Source organism: Columba livia, chromosome 1, assembly GCF_036013475.1.
Source record: "Columba livia isolate bColLiv1 breed racing homer chromosome 1, bColLiv1.pat.W.v2, whole genome shotgun sequence".
NCBI classification, from domain to species: Eukaryota; Metazoa; Chordata; class Aves; order Columbiformes; family Columbidae; genus Columba; species Columba livia.
Genome location: NC_088602.1, coordinates 78,060,639 through 78,082,255, shown reverse-complemented (window position 1 = coordinate 78,082,255; position 21,617 = coordinate 78,060,639). Strand labels below are relative to the sequence as shown.

The following is a 21,617-nucleotide window of genomic DNA, read 5'->3' as shown; positions in this document are numbered from 1 at the left end:
CAAAACACAAACAAGGTATTACTGCAAGGCCCAGCCCAGGCTAAATAAGGCAGCAATCACAGCACTTCAGAGAACTGTAGGAAAGGGTCTTTGGGCGGTCCCCACTTCCACTCTGAGGAGGAGCTGTCCTGCCCCACCACTGCTAGGGGACATCTGCTGATGCTGCTCATGGGTACCTGCAGTGGTGACAATTCCATAGCATCCTCCAGCAGTCACCTTATTAAAGTCTGTTGCAACTTAAACACATTGTTTTTGTCCTTTCCCCAGCAGCTCTGGAGAACAATTTTTTCTTTCCTGGTTTGCAGAGACCTTTTTACATATTTGAGGCCTGTCTTCACATCTTTCTTAAATCTTTTGTCTTCCAGACTGGACCAGTCCCAGAACTGACACTGAGCACAAGGTGAGTCTTCAAGCAGCATCCTCTGAAGTCAGAGGTTATTTTACTTGCCATTATTGCTCTTATTTTCACAAAGCACACTGTGTTGTTTGCTTTGCAAATGAAAAGTCTCTAAACTGGTAGTAAACAACACATATGTTCTAAGCTTAGGATAGCTGCATCCCTGTTGGAGTAGGGATAGCCAGAGCAAAAGCCTTGCTCAGCCACTGAGTTTCTCAGAGGAGTGGAACCAGATGGTTTGCTCTGACAAAAGCCAGACTGTGAGCCACCAAGAGGGCCATGTAACTGACCGAGGACATTAGCCATATTGTAAGCATGAGTCCTGAGCTAGTATAACAATACAGATATGCTTTTCACTATTTAGGAAGATTCTTGTGCCTGTTAAACATCTGTCACTATCCGTTTGCTAAGTTAGCATTAAATATTGCTGTGAAATAATTCAGTTTAGACAGCATTCTAAAAGATCAACTTGTAACAAAACACAGGGTAGTTTATATTAAAAACCATAACAAAGGCCTTTAAAAGGTATAGGCAGAGGTTTGGGACAGCAAAAGCATATTATTTTGTGCCAGCAGGACATCTGTGTAGTTGCTAATTTGGAGGAAAAGATCAGTACAGTATCTGATTTAGGAATTATACATTGGCTTTGTGTCCTGAGAATGTTTTGTGACTTGTAAAAGAGAGACTCTGTTTAGGAAAATATCTGATTTGGGAAGATATAGGAAAATATTCCACTGTTACCGTGGGTTTATACCCATGGATAAAGTTAAGCAGCTACTTAAGTCTTTTTCTCAGTCAAGACTCCTGGCCATTTGATTTCTGTAAAGTAATATGAAGATGTAAAGGGAAAAAAGAAAAAAAATACTGCAAAAAAGCATCTGTTATCATTTATACCTATTAATGATGTACTCCAATTAGGTTCATTAAGGCCTGATATCACAGAAGTCAAGGTAGTATTAGACTGGCATGATTTTGGTTTAAATGACCTAGACAAAAGGCTTGAGTGTGTGATTCATAATTAGCATATGACTGCATAAATGTCTTTCTTAAAGACTAATATTTTGATCCCATTTATGGCCTCTTATTTTGCAGGCTTTCTCTATTACTATTGTTCAATAAGGCCTACTACTTATTCATTTCATTTTATGCTGTTGTGTATATTTATGGGAGATTTATTTATGGGTTTATTCCACATTGCATGGAATATCCCATATATGTGTTGTGTAATGTTGTGCATGAAGTGTATCTTCATTATCCATTACAAGAGTGCAGCAGGAGAGTACTGAGACACTAGGAGAGGAGAAGAAAAGAGTGAGAGCAGAAATAATTACATTTCAGGGGAGCGTGTGCAGAGTTATGAGACTCAGATGCACCAAGTTTCATAAGAATAAGGAAATTTATGTTGCAAGAGCATGCTTTTTTTTTTTTTCCTTAGGTCACAAATTAAAAGACTTCATTCAAGAAATGTCTAAGCAGCAATAAGTTATGTCCCTTGTGTTGATGGATTGTAACTTTATTTACGAATTGCATAGAAATCACGCAATTCAAGACTTCCGTTCAAGTCTTGGGGATGTTTTTTTTTCTTATTATTTAGTGGACCACTAATTTATCAATTATTGTTCAAATAGTTGCTTCACTTGCCTTGTGTAGTTGTTACTCCTGAGAAATTGCATTCAGACTTCCCCAAACTGGGGATCAAAAGCCCATAATTTGCCCTACATATGCCCAAGTTTCCTTGTATACGGTCTCTGAGGGCTTTGAAGCTTTGCCTAGGATTTGTGGATCTCCAATAGCCTGACTGCTCTGAGCAGGCTGCAAAGATGTCACGACTGTGGATGTGTCCACAGCACTTGCACAGACCACCAAAGAAGCACGTACACGCAAGGTTCAGGATGTGTTGGCCTTACAACACACGTGCTGAAATGGTGGGCTCTGCATGTACTCAAAATCTCTGGGGCTCTAGAAGCTTTTGACTTAATTGAACACGTGCTACAAGCCTGACTTTTCTCAGAAACAGGTTATCTCTGTTTCATGTGTGCAATTGCTCTGAGGTATCCCAGTGTATGCATTATCTGGACAGAAATCCTGGACAGAAATCTGGGAATTCTGCCTTTCATATGAGGAGCACTAGGGAAAGAGGAAATTAGTATGACACTTTATTAACATGTAGTATATTTACACTAAATTTGCTGTTGTAACCCTGGTTGAAGTAGTTATTGTACTGGCTGGACATGACTTCATGCATGATAATGTTATTTTAATTCTGTAGGTTATATCAGCTTACTTTTTTTTTTCTTCATGTTTCATGCCTTTTCCCCACTTTCCAGCTGTGAGATGTTTTGCAGTTTGCCCAGCCATTTCCAGTTTTACACATATGTCCCCTTTTCACCTTCTAGGTGCCATGCTGTCGATATCTATGCCAGGTGAAAGACAACATAAATAGGAACTATAATTTGTACTTCCTTATTAATACTGTATCTCTGCTATCGTTTGTCACCTCCTTTGTTACTGTAAGTGCTGTGCAGAACCTCATTAGTGGTCATGCTTTCTGGTTTCTGTTCTCTGTTTTAAATCTGTTTCTCATTTCCTGGCTGTTAGTTTTTGCTTGAGGGTTGTTTTAATTTATAGTATTGTCATTCTGACTCCTATTTGTGGTGTGAGATGACGGTCTGTGTGCATTTCTAACAGTTCTTGTAGCTTTCCACATTCATGTAATTCTTTCTTTCAAGGACTCCCAAGTTCATATTATTTTGCATAATGTCATTGTTGTCTGGATAAAAATTATTGCACTTTTAAGCATCAGTAAAGATTATTACCATCTGATTTAGAGTATTCTGAGGTTTGCGTTTTAGATGGAATTTTTTGACATTGGACTTTTTCTATGCCAGCAAATGAACAATTAAAAAGCTGCACAGATGCTATTGAAGATCTTTCAAAAATATTTCATTGCAATCTACAGGGCGGTTCTATTGCAGTGAAAGATCAGAACTTTTAGGTCCAACTGGGACAAAGGAAATCAATGGCTGGTGGGTGCTTTTCTGTATGGTGCCATGAAACAGAGTATTTGCTATAAAGAGAAATTATTTTGAGAAATTGGCCCATGCCTTCTTTTTGTCTCTTGGAATTATAAGTGAGTCGTAGCCATCTTCCATTTAAAAATGAGAAATGTATTTGAGGGCCAATCTCTAGCATTAAAAAAAAAATCATAAATTCCTCTTTCCAAGCACAGAAGTTTCTTGAGGTCATGAGGTCTTATGAAACATTGGGAAGGAGAAGAAGTATTCCTTATTTGATTTTAATTCTAATTTGGGACTTTAATTCACATGACCATATTTTATTCGTAACCTCATGAGATGAATATATACTCCAGTTTAATGATGTGAATACACAGTTTCAAAAGCTCTGGATATAAGAAAGGGTCCAATATCTGTAAATCTTCAGTAATTTGGTGATGCTGACATCTATGGTATTTTTTTTCTTTTCTTCATGGATTTAAGCGAATTGTGTTTCTGTCCTGGTTTTAGACAGTCCAGTTGAGGAATTTAGTATTTTCTAGCATGTCTGCTTATCCTGGCTGATTTCTTAGATTTACATCCCATATGTATTTCCAAATAAAAGCATCTCAAATCAGCCACTTCAGGTAAAAATTTTGATGGCAATACAGGTAAAAAAAAAAACCTTGTCTCATGAGTAACCTGAAGAGATGTAACTTGGTACTAGAAGTACTCTTTCAAGGTTGATGCCTTAAACCATGCAACAGTGTATATATTATAGTAAGGTTAATATGACCTTGCTTTCAATGAAATTCATAGGTGTTCAGACAAAGTAATGCTAGGTTTGATGAGTGTTTCTGATCATCAGGCTATTTTTACTTGGATCTTAACTTTAAACACTCTTGCTGAGAAATATGACTTCATTTGATAGGTCCAGGAAGTAGATTGTTTTTCAGGTGTCGCTTTGGCCTTGTAAGCATGAGTAAGAGAATCTTGCATTGCTTTTGAAAGTGATAAAATAATCTTTTTTGGTTTTATATGTTTATTAAATATTTCCTCTACATAGATGTTCTTTCTTACTTTTCTTAATTGTTTCCTTGGGCCCGATATCTTCCAGCTTAAAGAACTAATTCACTGCTTATCTGCTTTGTCCTGATCTTCTGTTCCTTTTACTCAAGTCTGGAATCTGAATAAAATATTTTGCTCCTTTACCCTGCTGGATACCAGTGGGGGGAACACAGGAGGTGTATGCTATTGACTCCTTTTTTCAAGGCACAAACTTGAATCCTGAAGTCAGAAGTTCCCAATGGAGAGGTAGAAGGGTCATAGTTCAATTCTTAGTATGAGTAGCGTAAATGATGGAAAAATATATATATGATTCAGATGCATTCCTACTTAAGGTGGTCTTCTCCACCCCAGAGCACCTATTTTGGAGAAACTACAGTGCAGGCTTAGGCTGTTGCATGACAAGTGCAGGTGAATTCTCCAGGGAGATGAATAATGGAGATTTAGTAGGCAGTTTTCCAGAGTGTAATGGCTTGTTCAAAATTTTGTGGAATTTTACAAAGAGAGCAAAGACATGCCATTCCCCCAGTATCATCTAAGCCCATGCTCCAAAATATGAGGCTGTCAGAGCCACCAAAGAAAAACCTGCCAGACATTTTAATACGAGGAAAATTAAATTGTGTAACCACTAGTCTCAGGAAAGAGGAATTTTGTGTGTGGTCTTGTCTTTAGTTTTTTTTGTTTTGTTGTGTTGCTGTTTTGGTGGTGGTGGGTTTTTTTTGGGGGGGAGGTGGGAGGTATTTTTGTTGCCGTTGTTTTTTCCTGGAGTTTGCTCCTCTATCTGTTCCACAAAAAAACAAATAAATAAAAATCTTTAGACAGAATGCCAATGTGGGAAGTATCATCCTGACTGCTTAAAGACTGATGGTTGTAAAAAACTGGGAATCAGCCTGTGCAATGAGCGATGTCTGCTTTCTTTGACAATAGTGAAAGAAATTGTTCAGGATATAACTATGTATTTATCTATTTCACTCCACCTGATGAAGATGCTGGGTGAAATTATGGTGTCCCTGATATTAGTGGAAGTTTGATATAGAAGCAGGGTTCTGTTCTCTATTGAGATGTTACTACTTCGTACCTAAATGCTGGTTATAGAAACTCACGTGACTAATTAAAAACTCTACTCAATGTCAGAGATATCTAAGGAGACAGTCACAGCTGAACAGTGAACACTAACACGTGTCAACTTGTTAGAAGCAAAAATCTAAATATTTTAGATCAAACAAGCCTAGGCTGTGTTGGCAGATCATTGTAGCTAGGCAGCTCCTCAAACAGAACCAGACAAGTTCAGTTTTGTTAACAAATAATTTTACACCAAAGAAATTTGCAAAACATTGAGAACTCAGCCTTCTTTTGATTTCAGTGATTGCTGACATTGGGTATCTCACATACTCAGGCCAATGCAACCCATTTAAGTAATCCTTTCTTTGCATTTATTGATGGTTTGATAAATAAGGATGAGACAGAGGAACATTTCAAATTATGACACTCATGAGCATAGAGCTGCAAAGCCATGAACTTCTTTAACTAAAAATGGTGGGGGGAAAAAGGACTCCATTGCTGACACTTTCTCTTCTGACTTGCACAGCAAAGAAAATTTGCTGCATGAGGTGGCAAGCCATAGTGAAAGCTGCTAATCAGGAATCCTGGAAACCCTCAATGCTGGAGTCATTTGTGGAGTCACTTGGACAGTGTGACAGCAGGAGCTCAGGCACAGAAAGGGCAGATTTATTCCAGAAGTCACGAAAGGGTTCCCAAAGAATAACAAGAGTTACTGACCAAAGAAAATATTCAATTCATATGTGCTCTTTAGAGGGTTGTTTTTCCTCCTAGCTGGAAATGTTTTATTGCAGGTATCTGGCAATTCTGCTGTAATGACAGTGATACAGTGCTGAGGCAAAAATACATTAAAGGGATGACAGACTGAAAAACTTGAGCAGGACTGTGAGTTAAAAAGCAGTTAGAAGGGACAAAAATAATCCTGAGAAAGATGACTTTCAAAGTCCATTAAAAATTCTGATATTGAACTGTCGGCAAGAGAATTCAGATTCATTTCTGCTGTGGGTACTCTCAAAGAACAGAGTCTGACCTCATTTTTTTCTTTTTTTTGGAACTACTGAGCATTTGCTTCTCCTGCTGACTTTAAATAGAAGCCTGGGAGACTCCATGCTGCTAAGAATGAGGCCTGTGATCATTAGCTGAAGGACCTGATCATAAAAGGGATTCTTATCTGAGTCTTAGGGCCTCTTTCCATGGGGCTTTTCTTGGAAGAGAGAAAATAGATGAGAAAAGAGACAGTCCAGATGCTAAATTTTTACTACTTCATCATTCTCTGACCAGATCAGATGGTTTCCACAACCATCTTTCTGAACACTTCTTTCCAGCCTTCCTCTTTTCTTCTTCACCTGAGACATTCTATATCTCTTTTTTGTTCTCTCCCTCACTTTGTCGTCTTTCTTACCACTGTCTTTTACCATGCATTTCCCTTACCATCTGTCTGATGAGTATTCTACTGCTTCCCTACCCCTTTCAGCCCCTCTGCCAAGAACAAAAAAGGGGAGGAAATGCCTAAAAAAACCCCACATACCCTGGGAACTGCAATTATATTTGCAGTAATTGTATTTCTAACTGTTTTAGACATGAGAATGGAGAGAATCCAACCTTGTATCTATCATGTTAACATGGATTGGTGACCTGCTGGAAGGGTGCCTCTACTGCTAGATGTTCACATGCTGCCTGTCACAAAGGAACCCACACACATGGTTGGTTGTTCATTAGACGCTATCACAACGACCATGATTAACACCATGATGAATCAGTTGACCATAATTTTTGGCTTCTGCAGCTTGTAAAGATGAGTGCATTCAAAATTTGCAAAATGAATTGTTAAACTGGTCTGTGATTACTTTAAATTTGTAATTTCTTTTCAAGACATGAAGATTTAAATAATCCATTTAGTCATCGTTGTTGCATATTAATTCACTGTTTGGTTAGACTCTAGGCAGGCTACTATGTTAGGGTCATTTTAACTACTGTTTTCATTAGCGATTATTATATCTGCTCCTGGAGTGTATGCAAATGAAGGTTAGTATGAATTTGTCAGAATTATCTTGACTTCATTCCATTTGTCAGGCATAGCAGGTTTGTATCTAGTTCATTGTTTTGGGAAAGCTTGTCTCTTTAATTTCATTTTGCATGCAGGGCTGGTAGTTTCTGCACTATAGCCCATGCTTCCCATGGGGGTTTTGTTTGCTCATGAAATTGCCTCTGATGATAACACCATGCTTCGAGTCCTGCATGTGTATTCCTTTGTGTCATTGTGTACTACCCATGCATGTACACTATATTGCTAGGTCCCTTTAAGAAAATAGTATTATTTATTATGACAATAAATAGTCCAAAATTCACCATGTAAGTAGAGGGGCAGAAAATGTTCTCTCTCTGGAGAATGCCAGTCTTCACAGAAATCAGAATTTATATAAAGTAAGCAAATCTCAGTGGATTTTTTTTATTCCTTTTTACATAAATACATGATAAAGAGAAATGTTAATTAGGGCAACGCAGTTGTTCCTTGTATCTACATAAAAATGCTAGAAATCATTAAATATTATCTTGTGTTTTATTGTACAGATGGAAATTTGTAGCTGGCTTACTGATTAATAGGCTACAGGTAGGCTGGTGATAGCACAGTGACACTTGCCTTGTGATGTTACTTTGTATGCTTCCTCCTCCTCTTCCTCACGGCTGCATTCATGGAATAAAATAAAAACATTGGATTTTAGTCTGGTTATAGTGTGTCAGGTACTTCTCCCTCTCCTTCCCTCTCTCTGTCTCCTGAGGAAATGAAAAATGGTAATCTAATGCTAAGACAAAAAGGCCATTATGGTGGGTTCCTGACGACAGACCTATTTCTTTCAGGCTTTTGCAACCATTAACTTCACTGATGTTACTTCTTATTTGTTTATACAGATATAAGTTAAAGCAGAATGATAAATTGCTCCCTATGCTTGTCACACAACATTGGGAAAGTAAGAAAACAATTCATAATCTTGTGATAAAATAAGAGAACAGGGAATGTGAATTTAAAGAAAGCCAGCAAAGCAGCAGGGAAAACATCAGTGAAAGCAAGCAAGCACACCTCTGCTGTTTGGAGGTTTCGTTTATTTCCTGGTCTGCCTTGTGATGGAGGATTTCTGCTGTCTGGGCAGGCACAATACCTGCACGCAGCAAGGGCAGAAGGGCCCTTCCCTCCATCCACAGTCTCCTCAGGGATGCAGAACCTATCAGAAATCTTCTGGTATGCTCCAGAAACAAACCTGGAAATTTTTTCCCATGAGATTATGTAAACATTCTGCTGTATGGCTTGAGAAAATTTGACATAAATTATATAGCAAGTGATTTAAAGCTGTTATTACTAAAATTAAGAGACCCAGAGCAGCTTCTTAATTTTGCTTCAAGATATCCAAGTTTTAAAATAATCAATGTTTTATGAGTTAGTAACTGACCATGTCAAAATTGCTTTATGTGCTCAAAAAAAATCAAAGTGCTTCTACTGAATTCTTCCGTTAAGGCTGTACTTTCCTACTGCTTTCACCTTCACAGTGTCATACATCAGGAAAGGATTATCCAGAAGAAGGAACTATTTCCTTCTGGAGTGTAACATGTTTGAAAGCTACATACTCCAATCTGAAAATGTTCATATAAGAAACTCCATTTTGAAACAAATTAGAAATCAAAATTTCTTGTTCAGTTTCAAGCCTTGAAAAGTCTTCTTAGCAATACCATTAGCATTCTTACAGAGACTCAGTTTCAGTCTCACAGAATGTCAGACTGAGCCTGATGGGGTTTTGGTTTGGTTTCTTTTCTATCAGTAAAGGGTGTGTATTGCTTTCTCTAAAATAAGAAGCAAATAGCAAGTCTACATTTTTACCTCTTTCTTGACTGGAAAACTTCAACAGTTCACATACAAATTTTGGCCTGACTGATAATGTGTTTAAATGAACAGTTTAAAAAATCTGAAGAACAGGTATTCAGCTTTTAGTGAAATATAGTGATATTTAGTTCTCTCTCTTTGAAAAGTCTTCTTCTCACAGTTCTACTATTATTTGAATGACAGGTTTGTTTGTTTGTTTGTTTCCTGGAAGGAAAAGCAACAATACAAATACAAACACTGTGTAAAAAGCTTCCCTAAGAAAACTGCTGTCAGTTAATTTCTTTCCAACTGTCCAATTTCCAATCTTCCTTCAGGGTAAAAGGAGTAAAAAAAATTCTTGAAACACAGGCAAATATTAGCAAATGGAGGTTGTTCCAGTGCAAAACCAGGATTAATTTCTCCTAACTTTTGGCAAATAGAAATGCTTCTAACACATTAGTTTGGGTGTGCTCTTACTACAGCAAATGAAGGAAAACATCTCCTGGACAATTCATCACACCACCTTGAGCTACATCTGCACAGGCAAGCAGTGCAGGAGCAGCTAGCTGGTCCTGAGGACCCAGCACAAGCATGATGCCATTTGGCATGAAGAAGAGGTTTTGGACTAGCCTCAGTCTAGCCAAGAGCCCATTCCCAGCTGAGTACATTAGATTCCAGCTGTGTTTCACCAGGTTGCACCATCCATGATTCTTCCACAGGGTCAACTAAGGGCTGTCCACGGGAGCAGCTTCTCAAGGGCTTTCCTGACATTGTGCTAATGAGGGCTAAATTCCCCTCCATGGGTACTTTTCTCTTCCTGTTTTAAAGCATTCATAGAAGTGTATCTTAAACTTGACATCCAAGTTTGAGATAGTTAAAATGAGGTGTAAAAAGCATCTCTGAAGTATGGAAATCATTCTCAAATGTCATTAATTCTGAAGAAGTTCATATTCTCAGAAAGCATGTATTGAATCTAAAGAGCAGACAGTGCTTCAGAAATAGCCATTTCTACCTCTCTCAATTTCAGAACAAAGGAGGGAAAGAAATTACTCTGCCAGTAAAATAAATGTTCATAAAATAAATCATTTTTGCTTGTATTCATCATCAAGTTTTGCTGGTACATGTAACTTGTGACTCCAATTTTTGAAAATTATCTGGTAGACTACCGTATTTCATGAAGGAATCTTCACTGCAGGGATTACTGAAGATTACATTCCCCATAGCCAAACCCTCCTTATTAAGGAAGTTCCAGTGGGAATGTCTTCCCACTGCTGCAAAATACTTCCCATTTCTAACAGTGCTGTTTTTCTGCACCTCTTCGTGATTGTGTGACAGTCTTGTTGTATTTATAGTTCATGTAAAGAAGCTACACATTGGACTTATGCTTCCAATATTTTGTTAATATTGAAGCAGAAGAGGAGAGCTTGTTACTACCTGGGCATCTGCAGAATTCCAAGAAGGGTTTTCTGGGCAAGCACAGCAGTCTATAAGCCAGCTCCAAAAGCATGAGTCAGTGATATGTTATTATAAATACGTTCCTGTACTTCAATGTGTAGAACTGTTTAGGTTCTTGCGCTATGGGTGGTGGGGTATTCTCTTACACTTTCTGTCTCTGTTTCTTTAGTTCTTATCATGACTATCAAGGGAGTTGGAGGACTTTTACAACTTTAAAAGTCTATGACTTTACATTTGGAAATGAGCATGTGAAGCATTGCCAAAAGAATAGCAAAGGGCTGAATCCAGCAACAAAGTCTTCTGCCCAAAATGTTGACTGAGCCCCACAACAAGCTGCAAAGTTTGGTTCTACCCTAGGGCTCAGGGACCAGCAGCATAAAGGAGGAGCAAAGCATTTGGTACTCACTGAAGACATAATTCCTGGAAGAAGCCTTGGGGAAGTTTTCACCTTCGCTGAGTTTAAAAATAAATAAATATAAAGCAATAACTGGGGAACAAGACTCAGTGTCCAAAGTTCAGTTCTCGTTGTGTTTCAGAACAGTAAAGGATTTAATTTTTCTTCTTTTGTGCAATAAGTAGCAAAGCTATTTCGATTTTATAATTATCATTGTGGATTTTTTTATTTTACTGTATTTCCCCATTGAATCTGAAACATGAAAATGATTTATTCTAAAAAATATCAAGATGAATTTTCAGTCTTAACAACTGGTGATGTGAGATATTTATGCTAAAGGTTTCTTTTTGTCACCTTTCTTCTCTAAGAAATCCTAGTCTGAATAGCAGAAAACTTCTGTAATGTGCTTTGTACAGAACATGGGTTTTTCTTCATCTTTTTCTTTCTTTTTTTTTCCTTTTCTCCTTTTCGTTTCTCCCCAGTGATACAAAAATTTTAATGCATTCAAAATAGAAAAGTTTCTCAAACCAAGAAGCACACTTAATGCAAAAAAAAACCAAAACAGAATTGTAAAGGAAAGCATCCTAAAAATGACCCTGCCCAGCGCTGCTCAGTAGATGGGAAGTTTGGAGAGTGAAGGAACATTTTAAGCATTCAGAGTAAATGTAAGATCCTAATCTCTGAACTATAAAACCATTTTATTTGCTAAAATACAGTAGATACACAGAAATATAGGGGAAAATAAATAATTTTTTTTTAGAAAAAAAGCCTGTGGGACCATTCGGGACCATTTATGCAACTAAAGCAAATCATGAATGCATTCTGCACCATAGGGATATAAACCTTTTATTTCATTTCATATCAGCCTACACAGTCTGAGAGTTCATTGTCCTCTCTTGCTTTCATATTCAGATACACTTCATTTCAGGTTAAAAGTGATGCATTCAATATTTACAGACTAAACCAATTTTTCCTCCCCAGGCTTTTTTCAGTTGCGTTTAACTTTCTTAAGCATCACTGTACACACTAAAATCATGCATGCAAGTCTTAGAAAAGCTAAATTGACAGTTTTCCCTAACAGGCTCTAATCCGAAAACATGGGTTTGTCATGGGAAAGAACCTCTAGAAGAATAAAACTGGGCTCAGTTTATGCCTGTAACAGAAACCTAGCTGATTCAGTACTTCAGTTGTGATAGTTACAGTCAAGCCTTCATCTTCTGACTTTCCATGTCAAGTTGCGTTAAAGTCAATTCTGTGCATGTCGTACTTGCTATAAATGCCCGTAACTTCAAACATTGTGATCATGCTTGCCTCATGTACAAACAACCTTCTTTTTTTAATCTCAGACTGGCATTCATCCAAAATATTTTAAAATCTGTTTTGAGGAACAGTGAGGTTTTCCAAATCACATATTCAATGCAGCAAGGAATTGGTTGCTTTCCTTCAAAGACAAGTATGAAGAGATATGCTTGAGATAAACTGTTCAGAGGTAGTCTATGAGGAAAAAATCCTTTCTGAATGCCTTCAGCTTGAGAAAATAAGAGAAATGTACTATATCTGGAGTAGGAGACTGTGAAAGATTGTGGGGCCTTGTTCTCTTTAGGAAAAGGGCAGAGGTAAGAGATTTTTTCCAAGCTAGTTTCCTGCAAGAAAGGAAGGAAATCCTTCAAATTTGCTTCATCTCTTAGTTTTCCCTTTAAAAGAATTTGGTTTACTTTTGCAGCTATGTTCCTAATGAAAAGTAAAATCTTTGAGACAAATCGGTTTGGTCCTTTTTACATAAACTGTGAGTTTGAATTAAATCCTATACTTAGAAAAAACTTTGTTCACTGTTCAAGGTTCAAGCCTTTCTCACAGTTTTTTCTTTTTCTATCCTTTTAGTAAAGCACTTTTTCTTGTTCAAACACCTATTGGAACTTTGAGTGTTTCTTTTCAGACAACGAATGTCTACAAATAAGGAATAATTTATTTTATATTTATTGAGTGACGGAAGCTTGTTTCCTGTTCGGTCAATGTTCTTTATATTTCGAATTTTCCACTGTTGCATAAATGCAGATTTGCTTTCTAGGATATCTTTCTGTCACTGACGTTTCTGCCAGTGATCATGCAGATTCATCACAACTGTAGGTTTCTCAAAATCTTTGATTTTTTGCTACTTGGAATGTCTCTGGTGTCAAAATGGCTGCAGCAGCTGCAAAATGTGTGAGCTTCTGAAGTCACCTTCCACTTTAGTGCATTGGCTCTGAAGAATTTAGACCTCTCAAGTACATGAAATAGTCCATGTTACTGAAGGATAGGCAGTAAGATAGACACTTTGAGGTTTTATGTGGGCACAAAAAAGCTTTTGTAGAACTGACATGTACAACATTTTTTACAGGGGACAAAACTTTGTGATACCATTGGTGACAAGAGGGAGAATTTTAAAGCAAAGATGCTCGCAGCTCAATCGCCTTTGACTTATAAGGCTCAGTAATGTATTTGGATGTTAATGTTGAACAATAGCACAAATTGCCTAGATACATGCATGCTGGGATTATTTTTAGCTTAATAAGAGATGGTTTGAATTACAGAAACTGGATCTAAAATGGACTTTAATAAGCAAAAAATGTCAATGAGTTTGCTAGCCAGGATTTCGGTTTGGACTGTTACAAAGAGAGGCCATTTGTAAGCCCTGTTATTGAGTTCCTGCTTTACTTTCCCAAACCCTGAAGAAGCTGTATTGGAGATAAAACCCACTCAGTGTTCTGGAGCGGTTGCTGCTGTGGGCCAGGTTCTGGCTTTGGTCCTTATTCCAGGGGGTCCCAGGAGGAGCTGACAGCACCCAGAGTCCCTGAGCAAGCGACAGCGGGTGACATATTGCTTTGCTCCACCTGCTTCCCTGGGCTGAGAGACTTCACCTTCTCTTACATGGGCAATGGGACATTCCTCAGAGGAAGGCAGGGCTAGGAAAGTCTGTGGATCTTTGTTCCTCGGGTTTCTGTGGTGCAAGGAAGGCTTTGGACAGCATGCTGTGCCAGCAGGACTGGCCAGGGTCAGTGTAACACCACGATTCAGGTGCATCAAGCTTCGATGGGTGAGGCAAAGAAAATGTTACCCAGAGATCACTGAGCAAACATCATCTTGGAAGGCTTATCCTAAGTTTTCAAAACCAGAAGATACTCCAGAAGCAAGGAGAAAATACACTGCTGGAAAAAATTACATAAAACATGAAACACAAAAGCTCATTTTAAAAAGCTTTTTGTGTTTTCCAGAACAATTTGCACTGAACTAGCTCCTTAAAAAAAAAAAAAAACAAAAAACAAAAAACAATAATAATAAAAATCTATTTTTCAATCAGTTATTTTCGGTCTTTTTTATTCCAGTAATGTCAGCAAACAAGCATTCACTGTGCTCATTCCAGCTATTTTTCATTCATCTTTTTCTTATTTCCCCCTCAGATTAACCAGTAGAACAGAAAATATAAACACCCCTGAATACTTCAGTGCCAGGTTAATTCCAGCTTCCTCATTGGCAGGTTGCACTGACCTGGCTGACAGTGCACTCCAACAGAGAAGGAGGAACTCCCTTCTGCAGTCTCTGCTGTGAAAACAACCATTTGTAGCAGAAGACAGAAGCATCTTCCACCATTGCAATTATTTGCTGATACCTACATCTCTGTGGTCTTAAGGTTGTGGGGGAAAAATTAGAGAGCATTATGGAAATAGCTTATGGTGAGGAAAGACCACGTCTGTTATTCTGGGACTTTGGTAAGCTTAATTTCCCAACTGCTAGAAGAGTTATTGCAGAACTGTTCATTTTTTAGCTAGTCTCCAGTGAAACTGAATTCCCCCCTTCATCTGCCACACAGTGTTACAAGCCAAACCTGTGTGATTTGGTGGTTTTCTCTGGATGAATTGCTAAGAGATTTCTCCCTTATGAATCAAATTTTATCTGGGTTTTTATAATTGCCAGTGCTTTGAATTCACTCCCCTATAGCTTCTTCTGTGAAGAATAATCAATACAGTGAAATGATTCATTTGCAGCACATTACTTATTCTTGAAGCTTATTCTTGCTTACACTTCTGCATGATGTGGATGATTACAAGACAGACACAGTAAAATCTTTAAATGTAATAAAGTGCCAGCATATAATTTTAGCTGGTTACACAGTAAAAATACAGATTTTAAAGGCATTATATCTCAATTTGGTTTATAACATTAAAAATAACTGTATCCTGTTCTCCTCCTTTGGTTCATGATCCTGTCTGTTGCTAAGAAACCCTTCCTCAGGTGGCTTTGAACCTTCTCAGCATTTTCATCTGTAGCTATACTACCTTGTCAACCCATAGGATACTGCTGCTGTGTGGCTGGAATTTATGTGTCTTACTGAAAGTAATGAAACCATTGTGCAGATAAGTAGTTAATTTGTTGCTCTTTCAAAGCATCATGCTTTCCTCTTCAATATTTCTTGTCAGCTTTTGAAGCGTATCATTTAAAGTGCTACGTAGTGAAAAAGTGTGCATGAGACAGAGGCAGTCATGATATATTTCTGTTTTATCTGAACCTTCCTTTTTGTGGCATGGGCTGGTGCCATAAACAAATATGTCACTTCATATCCCCAGCCGTGTGCCTTCCATCAAGCTATCTGTAGGCTTCAACCTGACAGCCTATTTCCTTGCTGTGAACCAAAATATTTGGTGGGGTTTTTTATTTGTCTTTTTCATGCTTCAAATACAGCATGTTTCAGGATAGTTGCAGTGACAAAAGGAACAACTAGACTGTCCGAGAGAATGGTTTCTTTTAAATATAGTTTCACAGAATTTAAGTGCAACACATTCAAACTGGCAGCAGTTGATTGGCCATCTCCGAAACAGGTTATGATGAATGCTGCATTCTAAACTGCATATGAAATGCTATATGTGTAACCTATATACACAAAAATACATATGCATTTAGGTGAATGTATAGTGTTTATTTATTCAGAAAGTACATCCATAGAGTATATGATATCATCGTCACTCCAATCACATATTTTTATCAATTTTAACATCTGATAAACATTGTAAATTTCAGCACATATTGAACTATAGATACCTCTGAGAGAATATTTATGAATTGTGAAGTTAGAGTTTGTTTTTCAAATTAGTGAACTTCAAATCAGTTCCAAAAGAAAGCAGTCATGGAGGAAAAGCTCTCCACTAGGAAAAAATAAATCAGCTAGGAACTGGATCATAATTTGTGAGGAAAAATAAATCTGATCGTTCTGTGCTCTGAGTATTTCCTTTTTTGTTCTTGATTGTCCCAATAGATAACTTTTTCTCTAGTGCTTTATATTTTAATATAGATGTACATTTATATTGTCAAATTTGTGACAGAATCATATACTCAACTAACCCTATTTGCATGTGAAGATTAACTTTTGTAAGTTTTGTATTGGTCATACTCTGTCACTGTTTACTGCAGGGTGACAATAAGCTGTGGCAGATGCTCTCTGTTAACCCTCACATGCTCCTCACTAAGGAAAGGTAATAGGAGGAAAAGGGAGAGAGACTTGCCAGTTGGAAAAGTTTTAAATGCTTTAATAATGTTACTAATAAATAGAGAAAATAATACAAAAAATACAAAATCAATCTTGAATTTCCCGGGGTAGTGCTGCGATGCCCGTGGCAGCGGAGCTGGTGTTGCTCCAGCAGCTGCAGGGCAGGCACCCAGAAGTCCTGGACTGGACTCTGCAGCAAAACGGTACTGGATTCAGGGATGCAGGGTCTGGATCCAGGCCTCAGATTGCAGGGACGACAGGCAGGGTCATCTAGAGATGCCAGCCATGGTTGAAGAGAGCGAGACCCTCATGATCTCCCACTTTTATAGGGTGTGTGACGTGGATGGGATGGAATACTCGGTCAGTTTTAGTCAACTGTTCTGTCCGCCCCTCCTTGCAAATACGTCCCTTTCACTTATGGGACTTTATCAGTATCCTTGGTTGCTATAGCAATAAATCTAAACCTGGGTCTCTTCTGCATTCTGTTGGTCATCTTATCAGTTTCAGAGCACAGTGTCTGAAAGAACATGCAGACAAATTCAGAAAAGTGCAGTTACTTGGAAGAACTTAGCTGAAAGGAAAATTCACTAAAAGAGAACAGGTCTTGTTTTTAACAAAACCAGGACATACCCTCAGGAGGTAGAAAATGACATATTTGCATTGACTTCAATGGAGCTGTTGCAGATGACAATTTATTCCATTGTTTCATTCACCTGGTTGATGAGTACTTCCAAAAAAAACCATACCACTCTGTGAACATGTTTTTCAAAAGTACAAAAAAGAAAAAAGAAAAAAAAAAAGAATCAATATCTTTCTTAAAATAAACATTTCTGAACATGTCAAAGAAATCACGGGACAGTAATCCCCAATACTCTCTGCTCCTGCAAACTTTAAATTCTGCAACTTTGCTGTGCAGCATGGTTCTTTGCTTTAAAAGTTAAGGCAGTCTTTAAAACGTGCTTAGCTTGCCATACTGCATTTTTCTTTTCAGAGAGACAATGTCAATAAAGAAAAGAAGGAAAAGTGCAAACAAAGTTGTTTTGGATTTCCTGTGACCTTAGGGTGTTTGGTGAAGGTGTCTTTGATTTTAAAATTGAATAAGAGAAATAATTTGGGGTTCCTCTTATAGCAATATATAATACCAGGGAAAAGGTCAAAACTTTATGAAATTTAGCCATTTAATTCTTACTTCCTTCTCTTATAAAAGATTGTTGCAATAGGTAATTCAGTATCTACAAACATTCAAATTAAAAGACAGATGAAGTTTTAAAACTGATATTTCCTCTTGGGTGAGAGCTAAAGAATATTGTTTAAAGGATGGGAAAGTCGTTTAATCTGAGCAGTGGACTGAGACATTAACTTCAGACACAAATACTATATCTGAAACCAGACTTTGCAATACGTCTCTGGATATTTTGGCTCAGCTAATTATTTAGAGACACTTCCATCAGGAAAGTTAAATCCAGAAGAATGATGTCCCAAAGCTTTTGAGAGCAGGGGAAAGAAAGATGGAAGTAGAGATGATCTGACTCAGCACTTTGTATTTTCTGTATCAACCAGGCATTTTGGTAGAGTCAACAGTTTTTCTGTTACATTCTATAAAGGTTTTCCATTAAAAGAAAAACATTTTGCAGATACTTTTCTTCTTTAGCAGGGAGGAAATGTTTTACCACGCTTCCCAGCTATTGCTTCTTTTTACTGAAGTATGTGTTAATATTATACTCTACTTGATTATGTATTCACTATTTCTCAATAGGATTTTCTAAGACAAAAAGACAGTTGAGGAAGGAACACACATCAGGAGATGACCTGGTCCAACCCCCTACACAGTGCAGGGTCAGCCAGAGCAGATTGCTCAGGGATGTGTCCACTCAAGTTTTGGTTATCTCCAGGGATGGAGAATCCACAGCCTCTTTGGGCAACCTCTACCAGTGTTTGGTTACACTTATGTTGGCTCTGGCTGAGAAGGAGTTAATTTTCCTCATAGCAGCCCTCGTAGTGCTGCACTTTGTACTTGTTGCTAGAACACAAAACACACCAGTGTTTTGGCTACTGCTGAGATGTGCTCCCACAGCGTCAAGGCTGTCTCTACAGCATTCGCCCTCTGCACTCCAAAAGGCCAGTAGGCTGGAGGTAGGGAAGATCTTGGGAGGCAACATAGCCAGGACAGCTGACCCAAACTGACTGAAGGGATATTCTATACCATATGACATCTACTCAGCAACAAAACTTAAGAGAAAGAGGGCGGAGGGACATTAATTTTTATGATATTTGTCTTCTGAAGCAACAGCTATGTGCACTGAAGCTCTGCTTCACAGGCAGTGGCTGCACATTGCCTGTTGATGGAAAGCAGACAATAAATCTTTTGCTTTCCATTGTTTTCACACATGGCCTTTGTTTTTGCTTTATTGAAAACCCTTTATCTTTTTCCATGAGGTTTTTTTCATCTTATTTTCTTCCCCCCTGTCCTGCCAAGGAGGGGAGCTATAGTGTCTTGGTGGACACTTTGCATCCAGCCAGTGTCAACCCCACTACATTCTCTCATTGTAAAACTGTTTTCTTTACTTTCCTGTATTTCAGTTTGTTGTGCCCATTACCTCTTCTCAGTGGAGCCCAGTGACAGAACAAGAGTCTGGCTCCATCTTCTTTACTCTTCCCATCAAGTATTTACACACATTGAAAAGATTCTCCTGTGGCTTCTCTGCTCCAGGCTGAACACTCCCATCTCTCTCTAAATCCAGTTACCTTCTTGACTTTCATATATTTGGAAATGGTTTCCAGGGTTATGGACCCCACCAATTTCCTAGGGATCCAGGCTGTAGTGCTGACCAGCCTGTAGTGCTCTGGATGCTCCATCTGGCTCTTTTTGAATTTAGGGGTGGCAGTTCATTTTTTTCTGGGCACCACAGGATAAAAAGGATATAAAGCTACTGGAGAGTGTCCAGAGGAGGGCTACAAAGCTGGTGAAGGGTTTGGAGGGGAAACTGTACGAGGAGCGGCTAAAGTCACTTGGTTTGTTCAGCCTGGAGAAGAGGAGACTAAGAAGAGACCTCATCATGGTCTACAGCTTCCTCACAAGGGGAGGAGGAGGGGCAGGTACTGATCTTTTCTTTCTGGCAGCTAATGATAGGACCCAAGGGAATGGCAGAAAGATGTGCCAAGGGAGGTTTAAGTTGGACATTAGGAAAAGATTCTTTATCCAGAGGGTGGTGGAGCACTGGAAAAGGCTGGTGGTTACAGGTGGTCACAGCCCCAAGCATGACAGTGATCAAGAAGTGATTGGACAACACCCTCAGACACATGGTGTGAATTTTGGGGTTGTCCTATGCAGGGACAGAAGTTGGGCTCGATCCTGGTGGCTCCTTCCAATTCAGGATATTCTATGATTCTATGATTCTATGTCTGCTGTCATCATGTTCTCTGCCCCATTCAGCAGTGGGCATGTGGCAGTGTAGGCCCACTGATGAATGAGGTGGGTACCCTGGTGACAGAAGATACAGAGAAGGCAGGGTTACTGAATGCCTTCTTTGTCTCTGTCTACACTGCTGGAGACTGTGCTGAGGAGCCCTGTACCCCTGAGGCCCCAGAGGAAGTCAGGACAATGGAGGAGTCTGCCTTAGTTGACGAGGAGTGGTTTAGGGAGCAACTAAGCAATCTGGACATCCATAAATCCATGGGTCCAGATGGGATGAACCCGCAGGTGCTGAGGGAGCTGGCTGAGGTTACTCCTAGACCACTCTCCATTGTCTTTGCCAAGTCTTGGGAAATGGGAGAGGTGCCTGAGGACTGAAGGAAAGCAAATGTCACTCCAATCTTCAGAAAGGGCAAAATGAAGGACCTGGGTAATTATAGACTGGTCAGCCTCACCTCCATCCCTGGGGAAGTGATGAAACAACTTATCTTTGGTGCCATCTCAAGGCATATCAAGGATAAGAGTGTCATTAGGGGCAGTCAACATGGCTTCACCAAGGGAAAGTCATGCTTGACCAAGCTCATAGCCTTTTATGAAGACATAACAAGGTGGATAGATGACGGCAGAGCACTGGATGTGGTCTGCCTTGACTTCAGTAAAGCATTTGACAGAGGCTCACATAGCATCCTCACAGCTAAGCTGAGGAAGTGTGGTTTGGATGATCGGGTAGTGAGGTGGACTGTGAACTGGCTGAAGGAAAGAAGCCAGAGAGTCACGGCCCATGGGGCAGAATCTAGTTGGAGGCCTGTATCAATGAAGTGCCTCAAGGGTCAGTACTGGGGCCAGTATTATTCAATATATTCAGCAATGACTTGGATGAGGGAACAGAGTGCACTGTCAGCAAGTCTGCTGATGACACCAAGCTGGGAGGAGTGGATGACACACCAGAATGCTGTGCTGCCATTCAGCGAGACCTGGACAGGCTGGAGAGTTAGGAAGGGAAAAATTTAATTAAATATGACAAGGACAAGTGTAGAGTCTTACATCTGGGCAGGAGCAAACCCAGGTTCCAGTATAGGTTGGGGAACGACCTATTAGAGAGCAGTATAGGGGAAAAGGACCTGAGGGATGACCATGAGCCAACACTGTGTCCTTGTGGCCAGGAAGGCCAATGGCATCCTGGGGTGTATTAGAAGGGGGGTGGTTAGTAGGTCGAGAGAGGTTCTCCTCCCCCTCTACTCTGCCCTGGTGAGACCACACCTGGAATATTGTGTCCAGTTCTGGGCCCCTCAGTTCAAGAAGGACAGGGATCTGCTGGAGAGAGTCCAGTGCAGGGCAACGAAGATGATTAAGGGAGTGGAGCATCTCCCTTATGAGGAAAGGCTGAGGCAGCTGGGTCTCTTTAGCTTGGAGGAGACTGAGGGGTGACCTTATTAATGTTTACAAATATGTAAAGGGTGAGTGTCACAAG

The 21,617-nt window shown here is 39.2% G+C and overlaps 1 long non-coding RNA gene across 1 annotated transcript in view; it reads left to right on the top strand.

The window, feature by feature from the left end:
• LOC110365432 (uncharacterized) overlaps positions 1–21,617 on the top strand; it is an 86,505-nt gene that overhangs the window by 50,153 nt on the left and 14,735 nt on the right. The window contains exon 6 of the long non-coding RNA XR_010472868.1: positions 366–400. This is a non-coding gene — a long non-coding RNA (uncharacterized LOC110365432). The remainder of the gene's footprint in view (positions 1–365; positions 401–21,617) is intronic.